This window comes from Anomaloglossus baeobatrachus, unplaced genomic scaffold (genome assembly GCF_048569485.1).
Source record: "Anomaloglossus baeobatrachus isolate aAnoBae1 unplaced genomic scaffold, aAnoBae1.hap1 Scaffold_4593, whole genome shotgun sequence".
Taxonomy (NCBI): Eukaryota; Metazoa; Chordata; class Amphibia; order Anura; family Aromobatidae; genus Anomaloglossus; species Anomaloglossus baeobatrachus.
In genome coordinates this window covers 295-21,059 of record NW_027443933.1, presented here as the reverse complement: position 1 = coordinate 21,059, position 20,765 = coordinate 295, and the positions used below count along the sequence as shown (strand labels likewise).

The 20,765-nt window shown below is 46.7% G+C and overlaps 12 non-coding genes and 1 pseudogene across 12 annotated transcripts; all 13 read right to left on the bottom strand.

The window, feature by feature from the left end:
* Positions 1-1,124: 1,124 nt before the first annotated feature.
* Positions 1,125-1,315, bottom strand: LOC142280586 (U2 spliceosomal RNA). Its single transcript, XR_012742810.1, has one exon. It is a non-coding gene; the product is annotated as a U2 spliceosomal RNA (small nuclear RNA).
* A 1,387-nt stretch (positions 1,316-2,702) lies between these two features.
* LOC142280585 (U2 spliceosomal RNA) lies at positions 2,703-2,893 on the bottom strand. The gene has a single exon (XR_012742809.1). It is a non-coding gene; the product is annotated as a U2 spliceosomal RNA (small nuclear RNA).
* A 1,387-nt stretch (positions 2,894-4,280) lies between these two features.
* On the bottom strand, positions 4,281-4,478 carry LOC142280595 (U2 spliceosomal RNA). The gene has a single exon (XR_012742819.1). It is a non-coding gene; the product is annotated as a U2 spliceosomal RNA (small nuclear RNA).
* Positions 4,479-5,217: 739 nt separating this feature from the next.
* LOC142280598 (U2 spliceosomal RNA) lies at positions 5,218-5,359 on the bottom strand (annotated as a pseudogene).
* A 1,387-nt stretch (positions 5,360-6,746) lies between these two features.
* LOC142280584 (U2 spliceosomal RNA) lies at positions 6,747-6,937 on the bottom strand. Its single transcript, XR_012742808.1, has one exon. It is a non-coding gene; the product is annotated as a U2 spliceosomal RNA (small nuclear RNA).
* Positions 6,938-8,324: 1,387 nt separating this feature from the next.
* On the bottom strand, positions 8,325-8,515 carry LOC142280583 (U2 spliceosomal RNA). Its single transcript, XR_012742807.1, has one exon. It is a non-coding gene; the product is annotated as a U2 spliceosomal RNA (small nuclear RNA).
* Positions 8,516-9,902: 1,387 nt separating this feature from the next.
* On the bottom strand, positions 9,903-10,093 carry LOC142280582 (U2 spliceosomal RNA). The gene has a single exon (XR_012742806.1). It is a non-coding gene; the product is annotated as a U2 spliceosomal RNA (small nuclear RNA).
* Positions 10,094-11,480: 1,387 nt separating this feature from the next.
* LOC142280580 (U2 spliceosomal RNA) lies at positions 11,481-11,671 on the bottom strand. Its single transcript, XR_012742805.1, has one exon. It is a non-coding gene; the product is annotated as a U2 spliceosomal RNA (small nuclear RNA).
* A 1,387-nt stretch (positions 11,672-13,058) lies between these two features.
* On the bottom strand, positions 13,059-13,249 carry LOC142280601 (U2 spliceosomal RNA). The gene has a single exon (XR_012742822.1). It is a non-coding gene; the product is annotated as a U2 spliceosomal RNA (small nuclear RNA).
* Positions 13,250-14,636: 1,387 nt separating this feature from the next.
* On the bottom strand, positions 14,637-14,827 carry LOC142280600 (U2 spliceosomal RNA). The gene has a single exon (XR_012742821.1). It is a non-coding gene; the product is annotated as a U2 spliceosomal RNA (small nuclear RNA).
* Positions 14,828-16,214: 1,387 nt separating this feature from the next.
* LOC142280599 (U2 spliceosomal RNA) lies at positions 16,215-16,405 on the bottom strand. The gene has a single exon (XR_012742820.1). It is a non-coding gene; the product is annotated as a U2 spliceosomal RNA (small nuclear RNA).
* A 1,387-nt stretch (positions 16,406-17,792) lies between these two features.
* Positions 17,793-17,983, bottom strand: LOC142280591 (U2 spliceosomal RNA). The gene has a single exon (XR_012742815.1). It is a non-coding gene; the product is annotated as a U2 spliceosomal RNA (small nuclear RNA).
* Positions 17,984-19,370: 1,387 nt separating this feature from the next.
* Positions 19,371-19,561, bottom strand: LOC142280579 (U2 spliceosomal RNA). Its single transcript, XR_012742804.1, has one exon. It is a non-coding gene; the product is annotated as a U2 spliceosomal RNA (small nuclear RNA).
* Between the last annotated feature and the right edge of the window lie 1,204 nt (positions 19,562-20,765).

Below are 20,765 nucleotides of genomic sequence, written 5' to 3'. Positions count from 1 at the left end.
AAAAAGACGGACAGGACAGGTTGCCTGACTTTCCGTCACTGCCACCCTTTGCCATCCTTACCCGTAGAAAGCCCTTTCATCATCCCCAAACCCTAATCTTTTCCCTTTCCTTCCCAGCCCCCAAACCCTGCCCTCTGTACCTTTCTCACCACCCGCTTCCCTTCTCCTGTCATCCCCCTACCACCCGGGAAAAAAAGAGATTGCCCCCTCCTTCCACTAGCCCACCCTCCCACCCAAAGAACAACTTCTTCTGCGCAGCTTGTTTTCTAGGCAGCAGCGCTATTGTGATGTCATCGGGGGGCATTGTGACAAGCCGCCAGTGTTCCGTCTCTTCATGTTGTGCACAGTTCAAACGGAAAATACATCAACAGGCAGACTACAGAAAAGCTTACTATCAAAGGTTAGAGGGGGGCTTTCTCAGAGGGCTTTTTACAGTTTTTCTATTCCCAATTAGCCGTTTAAGTGTACTTATTGAAAGTAGTAATTCTTTCATAGGCCGCCCTTTCTTAGTATTTGACGTTCCTTATATTGCGGTATGAGGCTTCGCAGTAGGTTGCAAACATTCATCACCCATGACTGTCCCCAATTGAGCTCAGAAGCTCAATGTCTATCATGACCTCTCTTTTAGAATGTCCAAGAGCAAGCAAACTATTCCTCCAGGAGAGGGCGCCAACAGACTACTAAAGAGATCATCATTACTCAAAGAAAACCCCAAAAACCAATGCATGATAGGAATAAACAGGTAACTTTCTTTGGAGTGGAAGCGGAGAGATCGCACCAGATGCCAATTCTAGATGTTATCACACCTGTGGTCACTGCAGCAGCAGGTGAATCCACTTTGTCCAAAAGGGATCTATTCCATTCAATTGCAAATGATCTAGATAAGACAGAGAACTGCAGCACGGGGACATAGCCGAGTTGGTCAGGTTGAGTGGTGATGAGTTTGCTATTTGGATGAATAAAGAAAGTCAAAAGTGTGAAAGATAAAAAACAAAAGGAGGAAGTGTGAAAAGTGAATGGGCCAAATTGAGGTGCATATGAAGACGTATGCTTTCTTCCAATTCATTAAATCGGGCTAATATGAATCAGGTGAATTGAGTTCTGCTTTTGGAAACTGGGTTAAGAAGGGGTGCACCGTTCCTGGAGGTACTGCAATACCAGGTCAATGCGTGGAGTGGACAGAGCAAGCTCTTTTTCCATCTCCCTGTTCTAAAAATCCATTTAATATATGGTCCCCAGATAGGGGACGTATCAGATATTAAACTGATAAGAACAGATACTACACTTGATCTTAGCCAAAAGGCCGAGAAGCGATAACCAGAATTGGTTTGGGCCTCGAGTGGCACCCTGGCCTATGCCGGACACATCTTAGGGAGAGAGAGCGAGAGGGAGACAAACCCACGCCTACACAAGACATTTTGTCACCCAAGCCAACCCTTGAAAAGGCTGCTTTGCAGAGCCAAAACAAGAAGAATGGTGCGTTTTGCAGCCGCCGCCCACTGCAATGAATCTGAATAACTCCTCCTTTAGGGCGCAAGCAACTCCCCTCCCCCTTGCAGTCTTTCCAATTCACGATACAAAAAGACGGACAGGACAGGTTGCCTGACTTTCCGTCACTGCCACCCTTTGCCATCCTTACCCGTAGAAAGCCCTTTCATCATCCCCAAACCCTAATCTTTTCCCTTTCCTTCCCAGCCCCCAAACCCTGCCCTCTGTACCTTTCTCACCACCCGCTTCCCTTCTCCTGTCATCCCCCTACCACCCGGGAAAAAAAGAGATTGCCCCCTCCTTCCACTAGCCCACCCTCCCACCCAAAGAACAACTTCTTCTGCGCAGCTTGTTTTCTAGGCAGCAGCGCTATTGTGATGTCATCGGGGGGCATTGTGACAAGCCGCCAGTGTTCCGTCTCTTCATGTTGTGCACAGTTCAAACGGAAAATACATCAACAGGCAGACTACAGAAAAGCTTACTATCAAAGGTTAGAGGGGGGCTTTCTCAGAGGGCTTTTTACAGTTTTTCTATTCCCAATTAGCCGTTTAAGTGTACTTATTGAAAGTAGTAATTCTTTCATAGGCCGCCCTTTCTTAGTATTTGACGTTCCTTATATTGCGGTATGAGGCTTCGCAGTAGGTTGCAAACATTCATCACCCATGACTGTCCCCAATTGAGCTCAGAAGCTCAATGTCTATCATGACCTCTCTTTTAGAATGTCCAAGAGCAAGCAAACTATTCCTCCAGGAGAGGGCGCCAACAGACTACTAAAGAGATCATCATTACTCAAAGAAAACCCCAAAAACCAATGCATGATAGGAATAAACAGGTAACTTTCTTTGGAGTGGAAGCGGAGAGATCGCACCAGATGCCAATTCTAGATGTTATCACACCTGTGGTCACTGCAGCAGCAGGTGAATCCACTTTGTCCAAAAGGGATCTATTCCATTCAATTGCAAATGATCTAGATAAGACAGAGAACTGCAGCACGGGGACATAGCCGAGTTGGTCAGGTTGAGTGGTGATGAGTTTGCTATTTGGATGAATAAAGAAAGTCAAAAGTGTGAAAGATAAAAAACAAAAGGAGGAAGTGTGAAAAGTGAATGGGCCAAATTGAGGTGCATATGAAGACGTATGCTTTCTTCCAATTCATTAAATCGGGCTAATATGAATCAGGTGAATTGAGTTCTGCTTTTGGAAACTGGGTTAAGAAGGGGTGCACCGTTCCTGGAGGTACTGCAATACCAGGTCAATGCGTGGAGTGGACAGAGCAAGCTCTTTTTCCATCTCCCTGTTCTAAAAATCCATTTAATATATGGTCCCCAGATAGGGGACGTATCAGATATTAAACTGATAAGAACAGATACTACACTTGATCTTAGCCAAAAGGCCGAGAAGCGATAACCAGAATTGGTTTGGGCCTCGAGTGGCACCCTGGCCTATGCCGGACACATCTTAGGGAGAGAGAGCGAGAGGGAGACAAACCCACGCCTACACAAGACATTTTGTCACCCAAGCCAACCCTTGAAAAGGCTGCTTTGCAGAGCCAAAACAAGAAGAATGGTGCGTTTTGCAGCCGCCGCCCACTGCAATGAATCTGAATAACTCCTCCTTTAGGGCGCAAGCAACTCCCCTCCCCCTTGCAGTCTTTCCAATTCACGATACAAAAAGACGGACAGGACAGGTTGCCTGACTTTCCGTCACTGCCACCCTTTGCCATCCTTACCCGTAGAAAGCCCTTTCATCATCCCCAAACCCTAATCTTTTCCCTTTCCTTCCCAGCCCCCAAACCCTGCCCTCTGTACCTTTCTCACCACCCGCTTCCCTTCTCCTGTCATCCCCCTACCACCCGGGAAAAAAAGAGATTGCCCCCTCCTTCCACTAGCCCACCCTCCCACCCAAAGAACAACTTCTTCTGCGCAGCTTGTTTTCTAGGCAGCAGCGCTATTGTGATGTCATCGGGGGGCATTGTGACAAGCCGCCAGTGTTCCGTCTCTTCATGTTGTGCACAGTTCAAACGGAAAATACATCAACAGGCAGACTACAGAAAAGCTTACTATCAAAGGTTAGAGGGGGGCTTTCTCAGAGGGCTTTTTACAGTTTTTCTATTCCCAATTAGCCGTTTAAGTGTACTTATTGAAAGTAGTAATTCTTTCATAGGCCGCCCTTTCTTAGTATTTGACGTTCCTTATATTGCGGTATGAGGCTTCGCAGTAGGTTGCAAACATTCATCACCCATGACTGTCCCCAATTGAGCTCAGAAGCTCAATGTCTATCATGACCTCTCTTTTAGAATGTCCAAGAGCAAGCAAACTATTCCTCCAGGAGAGGGCGCCAACAGACTACTAAAGAGATCATCATTACTCAAAGAAAACCCCAAAAACCAATGCATGATAGGAATAAACAGGTAACTTTCTTTGGAGTGGAAGCGGAGAGATCGCACCAGATGCCAATTCTAGATGTTATCACACCTGTGGTCACTGCAGCAGCAGGTGAATCCACTTTGTCCAAAAGGGATCTATTCCATTCAATTGCAAATGATCTAGATAAGACAGAGAACTGCAGCACGGGGACATAGCCGAGTTGGTCAGGTTGAGTGGTGATGAGTTTGCTATTTGGATGAATAAAGAAAGTCAAAAGTGTGAAAGATAAAAAACAAAAGGAGGAAGTGTGAAAAGTGAATGGGCCAAATTGAGGTGCATATGAAGACGTATGCTTTCTTCCAATTCATTAAATCGGGCTAATATGAATCAGGTGAATTGAGTTCTGCTTTTGGAAACTGGGTTAAGAAGGGGTGCACCGTTCCTGGAGGTACTGCAATACCAGGTCAATGCGTGGAGTGGACAGAGCAAGCTCTTTTTCCATCTCCCTGTTCTAAAAATCCATTTAATATATGGTCCCCAGATAGGGGACGTATCAGATATTAAACTGATAAGAACAGATTTTTTGATTTAATGAAGCTTTCCAAAGCACCGCAAAAAATGCATGACCGAAGTCACACCAAAAACAGTGCAAAGGCTAGGATTCGTGTGGACCCCTCCGTGAGGAGAGGGTCCCCAAAAATCAACCCCGTCCCTCCGAGCCAGAAGGCCACAGCAAGGGTCAGGGATCTTCGGTGCTCCCCCAAGCCGAAGCCTGGTTGAGCCTTGTCGTTGCTCCCAGCGTCCACCCAGGCATCTTACCCAAGTGGAGTAGAGAGCTACTAGTTGTTGGTTTCGCAGCCGAAACTGCCCGGACCGTCAACCGGTGTTGGTTTCTCAGCCCAAGGCTAACCGGACCTCCAACCGGGTGTTGGTTTCTCAGCCGAACCTGACCCGGACCTCCAACCGGGTGTTGGTTTCTCAGCCGAAGCTGACCCGGACCTCCAACCGGGTGTTGGTTTCTCAGCCGAAGCTGACCCGGACCTCCAACCGGGTGTTGGTTTCTCAGCCAAAGCTAACCCGGACCTCCAACCGGGTGTTGGTTTCTCAGCCCAAAGCTGAACGGACCTCCGACCATGATTATAAAAATTTCCCTTCCTAGCCAGAAGGCCGGGATAGAGCAATATGCTCAGAAAGTATGAAAGGGCAAGGTACGGTGTGCTACAGAGCCCAAGGCTCGCCGGGGTCCCAAGCCAGCAAGCTCAGACTCACTCCAGGGTCGTCAATCCTGGGGCACATTGCACCATAGCCCCCACACTTACTCAGTCTAATAGCCTCGATCCTGGTAGGGCCATGGTTTCCTCTAGATGGATATACTATCCTCCCAAAGTACTAACAAGCGCAACCTTCCAGTGTGCATTGCATCATTGTACTAAGGTGGCCGGAGCCTTAAACCACCTTTTCGAACGATACTACACTTGATCTTAGCCAAAAGGCCGAGAAGCGATAACCAGAATTGGTTTGGGCCTCGAGTGGCACCCTGGCCTATGCCGGACACATCTTAGGGAGAGAGAGCGAGAGGGAGACAAACCCACGCCTACACAAGACATTTTGTCACCCAAGCCAACCCTTGAAAAGGCTGCTTTGCAGAGCCAAAACAAGAAGAATGGTGCGTTTTGCAGCCGCCGCCCACTGCAATGAATCTGAATAACTCCTCCTTTAGGGCGCAAGCAACTCCCCTCCCCCTTGCAGTCTTTCCAATTCACGATACAAAAAGACGGACAGGACAGGTTGCCTGACTTTCCGTCACTGCCACCCTTTGCCATCCTTACCTGTAGAAAGCCCTTTCATCATCCCCAAACCCTAATCTTTTCCCTTTCCTTCCCAGCCCCCAAACCCTGCCCTCTGTACCTTTCTCACCACCCGCTTCCCTTCTCCTGTCATCCCCCTACCACCCGGGAAAAAAAGAGATTGCCCCCTCCTTCCACTAGCCCACCCTCCCACCCAAAGAACAACTTCTTCTGCGCAGCTTGTTTTCTAGGCAGCAGCGCTATTGTGATGTCATCGGGGGGCATTGTGACAAGCCGCCAGTGTTCCGTCTCTTCATGTTGTGCACAGTTCAAACGGAAAATACATCAACAGGCAGACTACAGAAAAGCTTACTATCAAAGGTTAGAGGGGGGCTTTCTCAGAGGGCTTTTTACAGTTTTTCTATTCCCAATTAGCCGTTTAAGTGTACTTATTGAAAGTAGTAATTCTTTCATAGGCCGCCCTTTCTTAGTATTTGACGTTCCTTATATTGCGGTATGAGGCTTCGCAGTAGGTTGCAAACATTCATCACCCATGACTGTCCCCAATTGAGCTCAGAAGCTCAATGTCTATCATGACCTCTCTTTTAGAATGTCCAAGAGCAAGCAAACTATTCCTCCAGGAGAGGGCGCCAACAGACTACTAAAGAGATCATCATTACTCAAAGAAAACCCCAAAAACCAATGCATGATAGGAATAAACAGGTAACTTTCTTTGGAGTGGAAGCGGAGAGATCGCACCAGATGCCAATTCTAGATGTTATCACACCTGTGGTCACTGCAGCAGCAGGTGAATCCACTTTGTCCAAAAGGGATCTATTCCATTCAATTGCAAATGATCTAGATAAGACAGAGAACTGCAGCACGGGGACATAGCCGAGTTGGTCAGGTTGAGTGGTGATGAGTTTGCTATTTGGATGAATAAAGAAAGTCAAAAGTGTGAAAGATAAAAAACAAAAGGAGGAAGTGTGAAAAGTGAATGGGCCAAATTGAGGTGCATATGAAGACGTATGCTTTCTTCCAATTCATTAAATCGGGCTAATATGAATCAGGTGAATTGAGTTCTGCTTTTGGAAACTGGGTTAAGAAGGGGTGCACCGTTCCTGGAGGTACTGCAATACCAGGTCAATGCGTGGAGTGGACAGAGCAAGCTCTTTTTCCATCTCCCTGTTCTAAAAATCCATTTAATATATGGTCCCCAGATAGGGGACGTATCAGATATTAAACTGATAAGAACAGATACTACACTTGATCTTAGCCAAAAGGCCGAGAAGCGATAACCAGAATTGGTTTGGGCCTCGAGTGGCACCCTGGCCTATGCCGGACACATCTTAGGGAGAGAGAGCGAGAGGGAGACAAACCCACGCCTACACAAGACATTTTGTCACCCAAGCCAACCCTTGAAAAGGCTGCTTTGCAGAGCCAAAACAAGAAGAATGGTGCGTTTTGCAGCCGCCGCCCACTGCAATGAATCTGAATAACTCCTCCTTTAGGGCGCAAGCAACTCCCCTCCCCCTTGCAGTCTTTCCAATTCACGATACAAAAAGACGGACAGGACAGGTTGCCTGACTTTCCGTCACTGCCACCCTTTGCCATCCTTACCCGTAGAAAGCCCTTTCATCATCCCCAAACCCTAATCTTTTCCCTTTCCTTCCCAGCCCCCAAACCCTGCCCTCTGTACCTTTCTCACCACCCGCTTCCCTTCTCCTGTCATCCCCCTACCACCCGGGAAAAAAAGAGATTGCCCCCTCCTTCCACTAGCCCACCCTCCCACCCAAAGAACAACTTCTTCTGCGCAGCTTGTTTTCTAGGCAGCAGCGCTATTGTGATGTCATCGGGGGGCATTGTGACAAGCCGCCAGTGTTCCGTCTCTTCATGTTGTGCACAGTTCAAACGGAAAATACATCAACAGGCAGACTACAGAAAAGCTTACTATCAAAGGTTAGAGGGGGGCTTTCTCAGAGGGCTTTTTACAGTTTTTCTATTCCCAATTAGCCGTTTAAGTGTACTTATTGAAAGTAGTAATTCTTTCATAGGCCGCCCTTTCTTAGTATTTGACGTTCCTTATATTGCGGTATGAGGCTTCGCAGTAGGTTGCAAACATTCATCACCCATGACTGTCCCCAATTGAGCTCAGAAGCTCAATGTCTATCATGACCTCTCTTTTAGAATGTCCAAGAGCAAGCAAACTATTCCTCCAGGAGAGGGCGCCAACAGACTACTAAAGAGATCATCATTACTCAAAGAAAACCCCAAAAACCAATGCATGATAGGAATAAACAGGTAACTTTCTTTGGAGTGGAAGCGGAGAGATCGCACCAGATGCCAATTCTAGATGTTATCACACCTGTGGTCACTGCAGCAGCAGGTGAATCCACTTTGTCCAAAAGGGATCTATTCCATTCAATTGCAAATGATCTAGATAAGACAGAGAACTGCAGCACGGGGACATAGCCGAGTTGGTCAGGTTGAGTGGTGATGAGTTTGCTATTTGGATGAATAAAGAAAGTCAAAAGTGTGAAAGATAAAAAACAAAAGGAGGAAGTGTGAAAAGTGAATGGGCCAAATTGAGGTGCATATGAAGACGTATGCTTTCTTCCAATTCATTAAATCGGGCTAATATGAATCAGGTGAATTGAGTTCTGCTTTTGGAAACTGGGTTAAGAAGGGGTGCACCGTTCCTGGAGGTACTGCAATACCAGGTCAATGCGTGGAGTGGACAGAGCAAGCTCTTTTTCCATCTCCCTGTTCTAAAAATCCATTTAATATATGGTCCCCAGATAGGGGACGTATCAGATATTAAACTGATAAGAACAGATACTACACTTGATCTTAGCCAAAAGGCCGAGAAGCGATAACCAGAATTGGTTTGGGCCTCGAGTGGCACCCTGGCCTATGCCGGACACATCTTAGGGAGAGAGAGCGAGAGGGAGACAAACCCACGCCTACACAAGACATTTTGTCACCCAAGCCAACCCTTGAAAAGGCTGCTTTGCAGAGCCAAAACAAGAAGAATGGTGCGTTTTGCAGCCGCCGCCCACTGCAATGAATCTGAATAACTCCTCCTTTAGGGCGCAAGCAACTCCCCTCCCCCTTGCAGTCTTTCCAATTCACGATACAAAAAGACGGACAGGACAGGTTGCCTGACTTTCCGTCACTGCCACCCTTTGCCATCCTTACCCGTAGAAAGCCCTTTCATCATCCCCAAACCCTAATCTTTTCCCTTTCCTTCCCAGCCCCCAAACCCTGCCCTCTGTACCTTTCTCACCACCCGCTTCCCTTCTCCTGTCATCCCCCTACCACCCGGGAAAAAAAGAGATTGCCCCCTCCTTCCACTAGCCCACCCTCCCACCCAAAGAACAACTTCTTCTGCGCAGCTTGTTTTCTAGGCAGCAGCGCTATTGTGATGTCATCGGGGGGCATTGTGACAAGCCGCCAGTGTTCCGTCTCTTCATGTTGTGCACAGTTCAAACGGAAAATACATCAACAGGCAGACTACAGAAAAGCTTACTATCAAAGGTTAGAGGGGGGCTTTCTCAGAGGGCTTTTTACAGTTTTTCTATTCCCAATTAGCCGTTTAAGTGTACTTATTGAAAGTAGTAATTCTTTCATAGGCCGCCCTTTCTTAGTATTTGACGTTCCTTATATTGCGGTATGAGGCTTCGCAGTAGGTTGCAAACATTCATCACCCATGACTGTCCCCAATTGAGCTCAGAAGCTCAATGTCTATCATGACCTCTCTTTTAGAATGTCCAAGAGCAAGCAAACTATTCCTCCAGGAGAGGGCGCCAACAGACTACTAAAGAGATCATCATTACTCAAAGAAAACCCCAAAAACCAATGCATGATAGGAATAAACAGGTAACTTTCTTTGGAGTGGAAGCGGAGAGATCGCACCAGATGCCAATTCTAGATGTTATCACACCTGTGGTCACTGCAGCAGCAGGTGAATCCACTTTGTCCAAAAGGGATCTATTCCATTCAATTGCAAATGATCTAGATAAGACAGAGAACTGCAGCACGGGGACATAGCCGAGTTGGTCAGGTTGAGTGGTGATGAGTTTGCTATTTGGATGAATAAAGAAAGTCAAAAGTGTGAAAGATAAAAAACAAAAGGAGGAAGTGTGAAAAGTGAATGGGCCAAATTGAGGTGCATATGAAGACGTATGCTTTCTTCCAATTCATTAAATCGGGCTAATATGAATCAGGTGAATTGAGTTCTGCTTTTGGAAACTGGGTTAAGAAGGGGTGCACCGTTCCTGGAGGTACTGCAATACCAGGTCAATGCGTGGAGTGGACAGAGCAAGCTCTTTTTCCATCTCCCTGTTCTAAAAATCCATTTAATATATGGTCCCCAGATAGGGGACGTATCAGATATTAAACTGATAAGAACAGATACTACACTTGATCTTAGCCAAAAGGCCGAGAAGCGATAACCAGAATTGGTTTGGGCCTCGAGTGGCACCCTGGCCTATGCCGGACACATCTTAGGGAGAGAGAGCGAGAGGGAGACAAACCCACGCCTACACAAGACATTTTGTCACCCAAGCCAACCCTTGAAAAGGCTGCTTTGCAGAGCCAAAACAAGAAGAATGGTGCGTTTTGCAGCCGCCGCCCACTGCAATGAATCTGAATAACTCCTCCTTTAGGGCGCAAGCAACTCCCCTCCCCCTTGCAGTCTTTCCAATTCACGATACAAAAAGACGGACAGGACAGGTTGCCTGACTTTCCGTCACTGCCACCCTTTGCCATCCTTACCCGTAGAAAGCCCTTTCATCATCCCCAAACCCTAATCTTTTCCCTTTCCTTCCCAGCCCCCAAACCCTGCCCTCTGTACCTTTCTCACCACCCGCTTCCCTTCTCCTGTCATCCCCCTACCACCCGGGAAAAAAAGAGATTGCCCCCTCCTTCCACTAGCCCACCCTCCCACCCAAAGAACAACTTCTTCTGCGCAGCTTGTTTTCTAGGCAGCAGCGCTATTGTGATGTCATCGGGGGGCATTGTGACAAGCCGCCAGTGTTCCGTCTCTTCATGTTGTGCACAGTTCAAACGGAAAATACATCAACAGGCAGACTACAGAAAAGCTTACTATCAAAGGTTAGAGGGGGGCTTTCTCAGAGGGCTTTTTACAGTTTTTCTATTCCCAATTAGCCGTTTAAGTGTACTTATTGAAAGTAGTAATTCTTTCATAGGCCGCCCTTTCTTAGTATTTGACGTTCCTTATATTGCGGTATGAGGCTTCGCAGTAGGTTGCAAACATTCATCACCCATGACTGTCCCCAATTGAGCTCAGAAGCTCAATGTCTATCATGACCTCTCTTTTAGAATGTCCAAGAGCAAGCAAACTATTCCTCCAGGAGAGGGCGCCAACAGACTACTAAAGAGATCATCATTACTCAAAGAAAACCCCAAAAACCAATGCATGATAGGAATAAACAGGTAACTTTCTTTGGAGTGGAAGCGGAGAGATCGCACCAGATGCCAATTCTAGATGTTATCACACCTGTGGTCACTGCAGCAGCAGGTGAATCCACTTTGTCCAAAAGGGATCTATTCCATTCAATTGCAAATGATCTAGATAAGACAGAGAACTGCAGCACGGGGACATAGCCGAGTTGGTCAGGTTGAGTGGTGATGAGTTTGCTATTTGGATGAATAAAGAAAGTCAAAAGTGTGAAAGATAAAAAACAAAAGGAGGAAGTGTGAAAAGTGAATGGGCCAAATTGAGGTGCATATGAAGACGTATGCTTTCTTCCAATTCATTAAATCGGGCTAATATGAATCAGGTGAATTGAGTTCTGCTTTTGGAAACTGGGTTAAGAAGGGGTGCACCGTTCCTGGAGGTACTGCAATACCAGGTCAATGCGTGGAGTGGACAGAGCAAGCTCTTTTTCCATCTCCCTGTTCTAAAAATCCATTTAATATATGGTCCCCAGATAGGGGACGTATCAGATATTAAACTGATAAGAACAGATACTACACTTGATCTTAGCCAAAAGGCCGAGAAGCGATAACCAGAATTGGTTTGGGCCTCGAGTGGCACCCTGGCCTATGCCGGACACATCTTAGGGAGAGAGAGCGAGAGGGAGACAAACCCACGCCTACACAAGACATTTTGTCACCCAAGCCAACCCTTGAAAAGGCTGCTTTGCAGAGCCAAAACAAGAAGAATGGTGCGTTTTGCAGCCGCCGCCCACTGCAATGAATCTGAATAACTCCTCCTTTAGGGCGCAAGCAACTCCCCTCCCCCTTGCAGTCTTTCCAATTCACGATACAAAAAGACGGACAGGACAGGTTGCCTGACTTTCCGTCACTGCCACCCTTTGCCATCCTTACCCGTAGAAAGCCCTTTCATCATCCCCAAACCCTAATCTTTTCCCTTTCCTTCCCAGCCCCCAAACCCTGCCCTCTGTACCTTTCTCACCACCCGCTTCCCTTCTCCTGTCATCCCCCTACCACCCGGGAAAAAAAGAGATTGCCCCCTCCTTCCACTAGCCCACCCTCCCACCCAAAGAACAACTTCTTCTGCGCAGCTTGTTTTCTAGGCAGCAGCGCTATTGTGATGTCATCGGGGGGCATTGTGACAAGCCGCCAGTGTTCCGTCTCTTCATGTTGTGCACAGTTCAAACGGAAAATACATCAACAGGCAGACTACAGAAAAGCTTACTATCAAAGGTTAGAGGGGGGCTTTCTCAGAGGGCTTTTTACAGTTTTTCTATTCCCAATTAGCCGTTTAAGTGTACTTATTGAAAGTAGTAATTCTTTCATAGGCCGCCCTTTCTTAGTATTTGACGTTCCTTATATTGCGGTATGAGGCTTCGCAGTAGGTTGCAAACATTCATCACCCATGACTGTCCCCAATTGAGCTCAGAAGCTCAATGTCTATCATGACCTCTCTTTTAGAATGTCCAAGAGCAAGCAAACTATTCCTCCAGGAGAGGGCGCCAACAGACTACTAAAGAGATCATCATTACTCAAAGAAAACCCCAAAAACCAATGCATGATAGGAATAAACAGGTAACTTTCTTTGGAGTGGAAGCGGAGAGATCGCACCAGATGCCAATTCTAGATGTTATCACACCTGTGGTCACTGCAGCAGCAGGTGAATCCACTTTGTCCAAAAGGGATCTATTCCATTCAATTGCAAATGATCTAGATAAGACAGAGAACTGCAGCACGGGGACATAGCCGAGTTGGTCAGGTTGAGTGGTGATGAGTTTGCTATTTGGATGAATAAAGAAAGTCAAAAGTGTGAAAGATAAAAAACAAAAGGAGGAAGTGTGAAAAGTGAATGGGCCAAATTGAGGTGCATATGAAGACGTATGCTTTCTTCCAATTCATTAAATCGGGCTAATATGAATCAGGTGAATTGAGTTCTGCTTTTGGAAACTGGGTTAAGAAGGGGTGCACCGTTCCTGGAGGTACTGCAATACCAGGTCAATGCGTGGAGTGGACAGAGCAAGCTCTTTTTCCATCTCCCTGTTCTAAAAATCCATTTAATATATGGTCCCCAGATAGGGGACGTATCAGATATTAAACTGATAAGAACAGATACTACACTTGATCTTAGCCAAAAGGCCGAGAAGCGATAACCAGAATTGGTTTGGGCCTCGAGTGGCACCCTGGCCTATGCCGGACACATCTTAGGGAGAGAGAGCGAGAGGGAGACAAACCCACGCCTACACAAGACATTTTGTCACCCAAGCCAACCCTTGAAAAGGCTGCTTTGCAGAGCCAAAACAAGAAGAATGGTGCGTTTTGCAGCCGCCGCCCACTGCAATGAATCTGAATAACTCCTCCTTTAGGGCGCAAGCAACTCCCCTCCCCCTTGCAGTCTTTCCAATTCACGATACAAAAAGACGGACAGGACAGGTTGCCTGACTTTCCGTCACTGCCACCCTTTGCCATCCTTACCCGTAGAAAGCCCTTTCATCATCCCCAAACCCTAATCTTTTCCCTTTCCTTCCCAGCCCCCAAACCCTGCCCTCTGTACCTTTCTCACCACCCGCTTCCCTTCTCCTGTCATCCCCCTACCACCCGGGAAAAAAAGAGATTGCCCCCTCCTTCCACTAGCCCACCCTCCCACCCAAAGAACAACTTCTTCTGCGCAGCTTGTTTTCTAGGCAGCAGCGCTATTGTGATGTCATCGGGGGGCATTGTGACAAGCCGCCAGTGTTCCGTCTCTTCATGTTGTGCACAGTTCAAACGGAAAATACATCAACAGGCAGACTACAGAAAAGCTTACTATCAAAGGTTAGAGGGGGGCTTTCTCAGAGGGCTTTTTACAGTTTTTCTATTCCCAATTAGCCGTTTAAGTGTACTTATTGAAAGTAGTAATTCTTTCATAGGCCGCCCTTTCTTAGTATTTGACGTTCCTTATATTGCGGTATGAGGCTTCGCAGTAGGTTGCAAACATTCATCACCCATGACTGTCCCCAATTGAGCTCAGAAGCTCAATGTCTATCATGACCTCTCTTTTAGAATGTCCAAGAGCAAGCAAACTATTCCTCCAGGAGAGGGCGCCAACAGACTACTAAAGAGATCATCATTACTCAAAGAAAACCCCAAAAACCAATGCATGATAGGAATAAACAGGTAACTTTCTTTGGAGTGGAAGCGGAGAGATCGCACCAGATGCCAATTCTAGATGTTATCACACCTGTGGTCACTGCAGCAGCAGGTGAATCCACTTTGTCCAAAAGGGATCTATTCCATTCAATTGCAAATGATCTAGATAAGACAGAGAACTGCAGCACGGGGACATAGCCGAGTTGGTCAGGTTGAGTGGTGATGAGTTTGCTATTTGGATGAATAAAGAAAGTCAAAAGTGTGAAAGATAAAAAACAAAAGGAGGAAGTGTGAAAAGTGAATGGGCCAAATTGAGGTGCATATGAAGACGTATGCTTTCTTCCAATTCATTAAATCGGGCTAATATGAATCAGGTGAATTGAGTTCTGCTTTTGGAAACTGGGTTAAGAAGGGGTGCACCGTTCCTGGAGGTACTGCAATACCAGGTCAATGCGTGGAGTGGACAGAGCAAGCTCTTTTTCCATCTCCCTGTTCTAAAAATCCATTTAATATATGGTCCCCAGATAGGGGACGTATCAGATATTAAACTGATAAGAACAGATACTACACTTGATCTTAGCCAAAAGGCCGAGAAGCGATAACCAGAATTGGTTTGGGCCTCGAGTGGCACCCTGGCCTATGCCGGACACATCTTAGGGAGAGAGAGCGAGAGGGAGACAAACCCACGCCTACACAAGACATTTTGTCACCCAAGCCAACCCTTGAAAAGGCTGCTTTGCAGAGCCAAAACAAGAAGAATGGTGCGTTTTGCAGCCGCCGCCCACTGCAATGAATCTGAATAACTCCTCCTTTAGGGCGCAAGCAACTCCCCTCCCCCTTGCAGTCTTTCCAATTCACGATACAAAAAGACGGACAGGACAGGTTGCCTGACTTTCCGTCACTGCCACCCTTTGCCATCCTTACCCGTAGAAAGCCCTTTCATCATCCCCAAACCCTAATCTTTTCCCTTTCCTTCCCAGCCCCCAAACCCTGCCCTCTGTACCTTTCTCACCACCCGCTTCCCTTCTCCTGTCATCCCCCTACCACCCGGGAAAAAAAGAGATTGCCCCCTCCTTCCACTAGCCCACCCTCCCACCCAAAGAACAACTTCTTCTGCGCAGCTTGTTTTCTAGGCAGCAGCGCTATTGTGATGTCATCGGGGGGCATTGTGACAAGCCGCCAGTGTTCCGTCTCTTCATGTTGTGCACAGTTCAAACGGAAAATACATCAACAGGCAGACTACAGAAAAGCTTACTATCAAAGGTTAGAGGGGGGCTTTCTCAGAGGGCTTTTTACAGTTTTTCTATTCCCAATTAGCCGTTTAAGTGTACTTATTGAAAGTAGTAATTCTTTCATAGGCCGCCCTTTCTTAGTATTTGACGTTCCTTATATTGCGGTATGAGGCTTCGCAGTAGGTTGCAAACATTCATCACCCATGACTGTCCCCAATTGAGCTCAGAAGCTCAATGTCTATCATGACCTCTCTTTTAGAATGTCCAAGAGCAAGCAAACTATTCCTCCAGGAGAGGGCGCCAACAGACTACTAAAGAGATCATCATTACTCAAAGAAAACCCCAAAAACCAATGCATGATAGGAATAAACAGGTAACTTTCTTTGGAGTGGAAGCGGAGAGATCGCACCAGATGCCAATTCTAGATGTTATCACACCTGTGGTCACTGCAGCAGCAGGTGAATCCACTTTGTCCAAAAGGGATCTATTCCATTCAATTGCAAATGATCTAGATAAGACAGAGAACTGCAGCACGGGGACATAGCCGAGTTGGTCAGGTTGAGTGGTGATGAGTTTGCTATTTGGATGAATAAAGAAAGTCAAAAGTGTGAAAGATAAAAAACAAAAGGAGGAAGTGTGAAAAGTGAATGGGCCAAATTGAGGTGCATATGAAGACGTATGCTTTCTTCCAATTCATTAAATCGGGCTAATATGAATCAGGTGAATTGAGTTCTGCTTTTGGAAACTGGGTTAAGAAGGGGTGCACCGTTCCTGGAGGTACTGCAATACCAGGTCAATGCGTGGAGTGGACAGAGCAAGCTCTTTTTCCATCTCCCTGTTCTAAAAATCCATTTAATATATGGTCCCCAGATAGGGGACGTATCAGATATTAAACTGATAAGAACAGATACTACACTTGATCTTAGCCAAAAGGCCGAGAAGCGATAACCAGAATTGGTTTGGGCCTCGAGTGGCACCCTGGCCTATGCCGGACACATCTTAGGGAGAGAGAGCGAGAGGGAGACAAACCCACGCCTACACAAGACATTTTGTCACCCAAGCCAACCCTTGAAAAGGCTGCTTTGCAGAGCCAAAACAAGAAGAATGGTGCGTTTTGCAGCCGCCGCCCACTGCAATGAATCTGAATAACTCCTCCTTTAGGGCGCAAGCAACTCCCCTCCCCCTTGCAGTCTTTCCAATTCACGATACAAAAAGACGGACAGGACAGGTTGCCTGACTTTCCGTCACTGCCACCCTTTGCCATCCTTACCCGTAGAAAGCCCTTTCATCATCCCCAAACCCTAATCTTTTCCCTTTCCTTCCCAGCCCCCAAACCCTGCCCTCTGTACCTTTCTCACCACCCGCTTCCCTTCTCCTGTCATCCCCCTACCACCCGGGAAAAAAAGAGATTGCCCCCTCCTTCCACTAGCCCACCCTCCCACCCAAAGAACAACTTCTTCTGCGCAGCTTGTTTTCTAGGCAGCAGCGCTATTGTGATGTCATCGGGGGGCATTGTGACAAGCCGCCAGTGTTCCGTCTCTTCATGTTGTGCACAGTTCAAACGGAAAATACATCAACAGGCAGACTACAGAAAAGCTTACTATCAAAGGTTAGAGGGGGGCTTTCTCAGAGGGCTTTTTACAGTTTTTCTATTCCCAATTAGCCGTTTAAGTGTACTTATTGAAAGTAGTAATTCTTTCATAGGCCGCCCTTTCTTAGTATTTGACGTTCCTTATATTGCGGTATGAGGCTTCGCAGTAGGTTGCAAACATTCATCACCCATGACTGTCCCCAATTGAGCTCAGAAGCTCAATGTCTATCATGACCTCTCTTTTAGAATGTCCAAGAGCAAGCAAACTATTCCTCCAGGAGAGGGCGCCAACAGACTACTAAAGAGATCATCATTACTCAAAGAAAACCCCAAAAACCAATGCATGATAGGAATAAACAGGTAACTTTCTTTGGAGTGGAAGCGGAGAGATCGCACCAGATGCCAATTCTAGATGTTATCACACCTGTGGTCACTGCAGCAGCAGGTGAATCCACTTTGTCCAAAAGGGATCTATTCCATTCAATTGCAAATGATCTAGATAAGACAGAGAACTGCAGCACGGGGACATAGCCGAGTTGGTCAGGTTGAGTGGTGATGAGTTTGCTATTTGGATGAATAAAGAAAGTCAAAAGTGTGAAAGATAAAAAACAAAAGGAGGAAGTGTGAAAAGTGAATGGGCCAAATTGAGGTGCATATGAAGACGTATGCTTTCTTCCAATTCATTAAATCGGGCTAATATGAATCAGGTGAATTGAGTTCTGCTTTTGGAAACTGGGTTAAGAAGGGGTGCACCGTTCCTGGAGGTACTGCAATACCAGGTCAATGCGTGGAGTGGACAGAGCAAGCTCTTTTTCCATCTCCCTGTTCTAAAAATCCATTTAATATATGGTCCCCAGATAGGGGACGTATCAGATATTAAACTGATAAGAACAGATACTACACTTGATCTTAGCCAAAAGGCCGAGAAGCGATAACCAGAATTGGTTTGGGCCTCGAGTGGCACCCTGGCCTATGCCGGACACATCTTAGGGAGAGAGAGCGAGAGGGAGACAAACCCACGCCTACACAAGACATTTTGTCACCCAAGCCAACCCTTGAAAAGGCTGCTTTGCAGAGCCAAAACAAGAAGAATGGTGCGTTTTGCAGCCGCCGCCCACTGCAATGAATCTGAATAACTCCTCCTTTAGGGCGCAAGCAACTCCCCTCCCCCTTGCAGTCTTTCCAATTCACGATACAAAAAGACGGACAGGACAGGTTGCCTGACTTTCCGTCACTGCCACCCTTTGCCATCCTTACCCGTAGAAAGCCCTTTCATCATCCCCAAACCCTAATCTTTTCCCTTTCCTTCCCAGCCCCCAAACCCTGCCCTCTGTACCTTTCTCACCACCCGCTTCCCTTCTCCTGTCATCCCCCTACCACCCGGGAAAAAAAGAGATTGCCCCCTCCTTCCACTAGCCCACCCTCCCACCCAAAGAACAACTTCTTCTGCGCAGCTTGTTTTCTAGGCAGCAGCGCTATTGTGATGTCATCGGGGGGCATTGTGACAAGCCGCCAGTGTTCCGTCTCTTCATGTTGTGCACAGTTCAAACGGAAAATACATCAACAGGCAGACTACAGAAAAGCTTACTATCAAAGGTTAGAGGGGGGCTTTCTCAGAGGGCTTTTTACAGTTTTTCTATTCCCAATTAGCCGTTTAAGTGTACTTATTGAAAGTAGTAATTCTTTCATAGGCCGCCCTTTCTTAGTATTTGACGTTCCTTATATTGCGGTATGAGGCTTCGCAGTAGGTTGCAAACATTCATCACCCATGACTGTCCCCAATTGAGCTCAGAAGCTCAATGTCTATCATGACCTCTCTTTTAGAATGTCCAAGAGCAAGCAAACTATTCCTCCAGGAGAGGGCGCCAACAGACTACTAAAGAGATCATCATTACTCAAAGAAAACCCCAAAAACCAATGCATGATAGGAATAAACAGGTAACTTTCTTTGGAGTGGAAGCGGAGAGATCGCACCAGATGCCAATTCTAGATGTTATCACACCTGTGGTCACTGCAGCAGCAGGTGAATCCACTTTGTCCAAAAGGGATCTATTCCATTCAATTGCAAATGATCTAGATAAGACAGAGAACTGCAGCACGGGGACATAGCCGAGTTGGTCAGGTTGAGTGGTGATGAGTTTGCTATTTGGATGAATAAAGAAAGTCAAAAGTGTGAAAGATAAAAAACAAAAGGAGGAAGTGTGAAAAGTGAATGGGCCAAATTGAGGTGCATATGAAGACGTATGCTTTCTTCCAATTCATTAAATCGGGCTAATATGAATCAGGTGAATTGAGTTCTGCTTTTGGAAACTGGGTTAAGAAGGGGTGCACCGTTCCTGGAGGTACTGCAATACCAGGTCAATGCGTGGAGTGGACAGAGCAAGCTCTTTTTCCATCTCCCTGTTCTAAAAATCCATTTAATATATGGTCCCCAGATAGGGGACGTATCAGATATTAAACTGATAAGAACAGATACTACACTTGATCTTAGCCAAAAGGCCGAGAAGCGATAACCAGAATTGGTTTGGGCCTCGAGTGGCACCCTGGCCTATGCCGGACACATCTTAGGGAGAGAGAGCGAGAGGGAGACAAACCCACGCCTACACAAGACATTTTGTCACCCAAGCCAACCCTTGAAAAGGCTGCTTTGCAGAGCCAAAACAAGAAGAATGGTGCGTTTTGCAGCCGCCGCCCACTGCAATGAATCTGAATAACTCCTCCTTTAGGGCGCAAGCAACTCCCCTCCCCCTTGCAGTCTTTCCAATTCACGATACAAAAAGACGGACAGGACAGGTTGCCTGACTTTCCGTCACTGCCACCCTTTGCCATCCTTACCCGTAGAAAGCCCTTTCATCATCCCCAAACCCTAATCTTTTCCCTTTCCTTCCCAGCCCCCAAACCCTGCCCTCTGTACCTTTCTCACCACCCGCTTCCCTTCTCCTGTCATCCCCCTACCACCCGGGAAAAAAAGAGATTGCCCCCTCCTTCCACTAGCCCACCCTCCCACCCAAAGAACAACTTCTTCTGCGCAGCTTGTTTTCTAGGCAGCAGCGCTATTGTGATGTCATCGGGGGGCATTGTGACAAGCCGCCAGTGTTCCGTCTCTTCATGTTGTGCACAGTTCAAACGGAAAATACATCAACAGGCAGACTACAGAAAAGCTTACTATCAAAGGTTAGAGGGGGGCTTTCTCAGAGGGCTTTTTACAGTTTTTCTATTCCCAATTAGCCGTTTAAGTGTACTTATTGAAAGTAGTAATTCTTTCATAGGCCGCCCTTTCTTAGTATTTGACGTTCCTTATATTGCGGTATGAGGCTTCGCAGTAGGTTGCAAACATTCATCACCCATGACTGTCCCCAATTGAGCTCAGAAGCTCAATGTCTATCATGACCTCTCTTTTAGAATGTCCAAGAGCAAGCAAACTATTCCTCCAGGAGAGGGCGCCAACAGACTACTAAAGAGATCATCATTACTCAAAGAAAACCCCAAAAACCAATGCATGATAGGAATAAACAGGTAACTTTCTTTGGAGTGGAAGCGGAGAGATCGCACCAGATGCCAATTCTAGATGTTATCACACCTGTGGTCACTGCAGCAGCAGGTGAATCCACTTTGTCCAAAAGGGATCTATTCCATTCAATTGCAAATGATCTAGATAAGACAGAGAACTGCAGCACGGGGACATAGCCGAGTTGGTCAGGTTGAGTGGTGATGA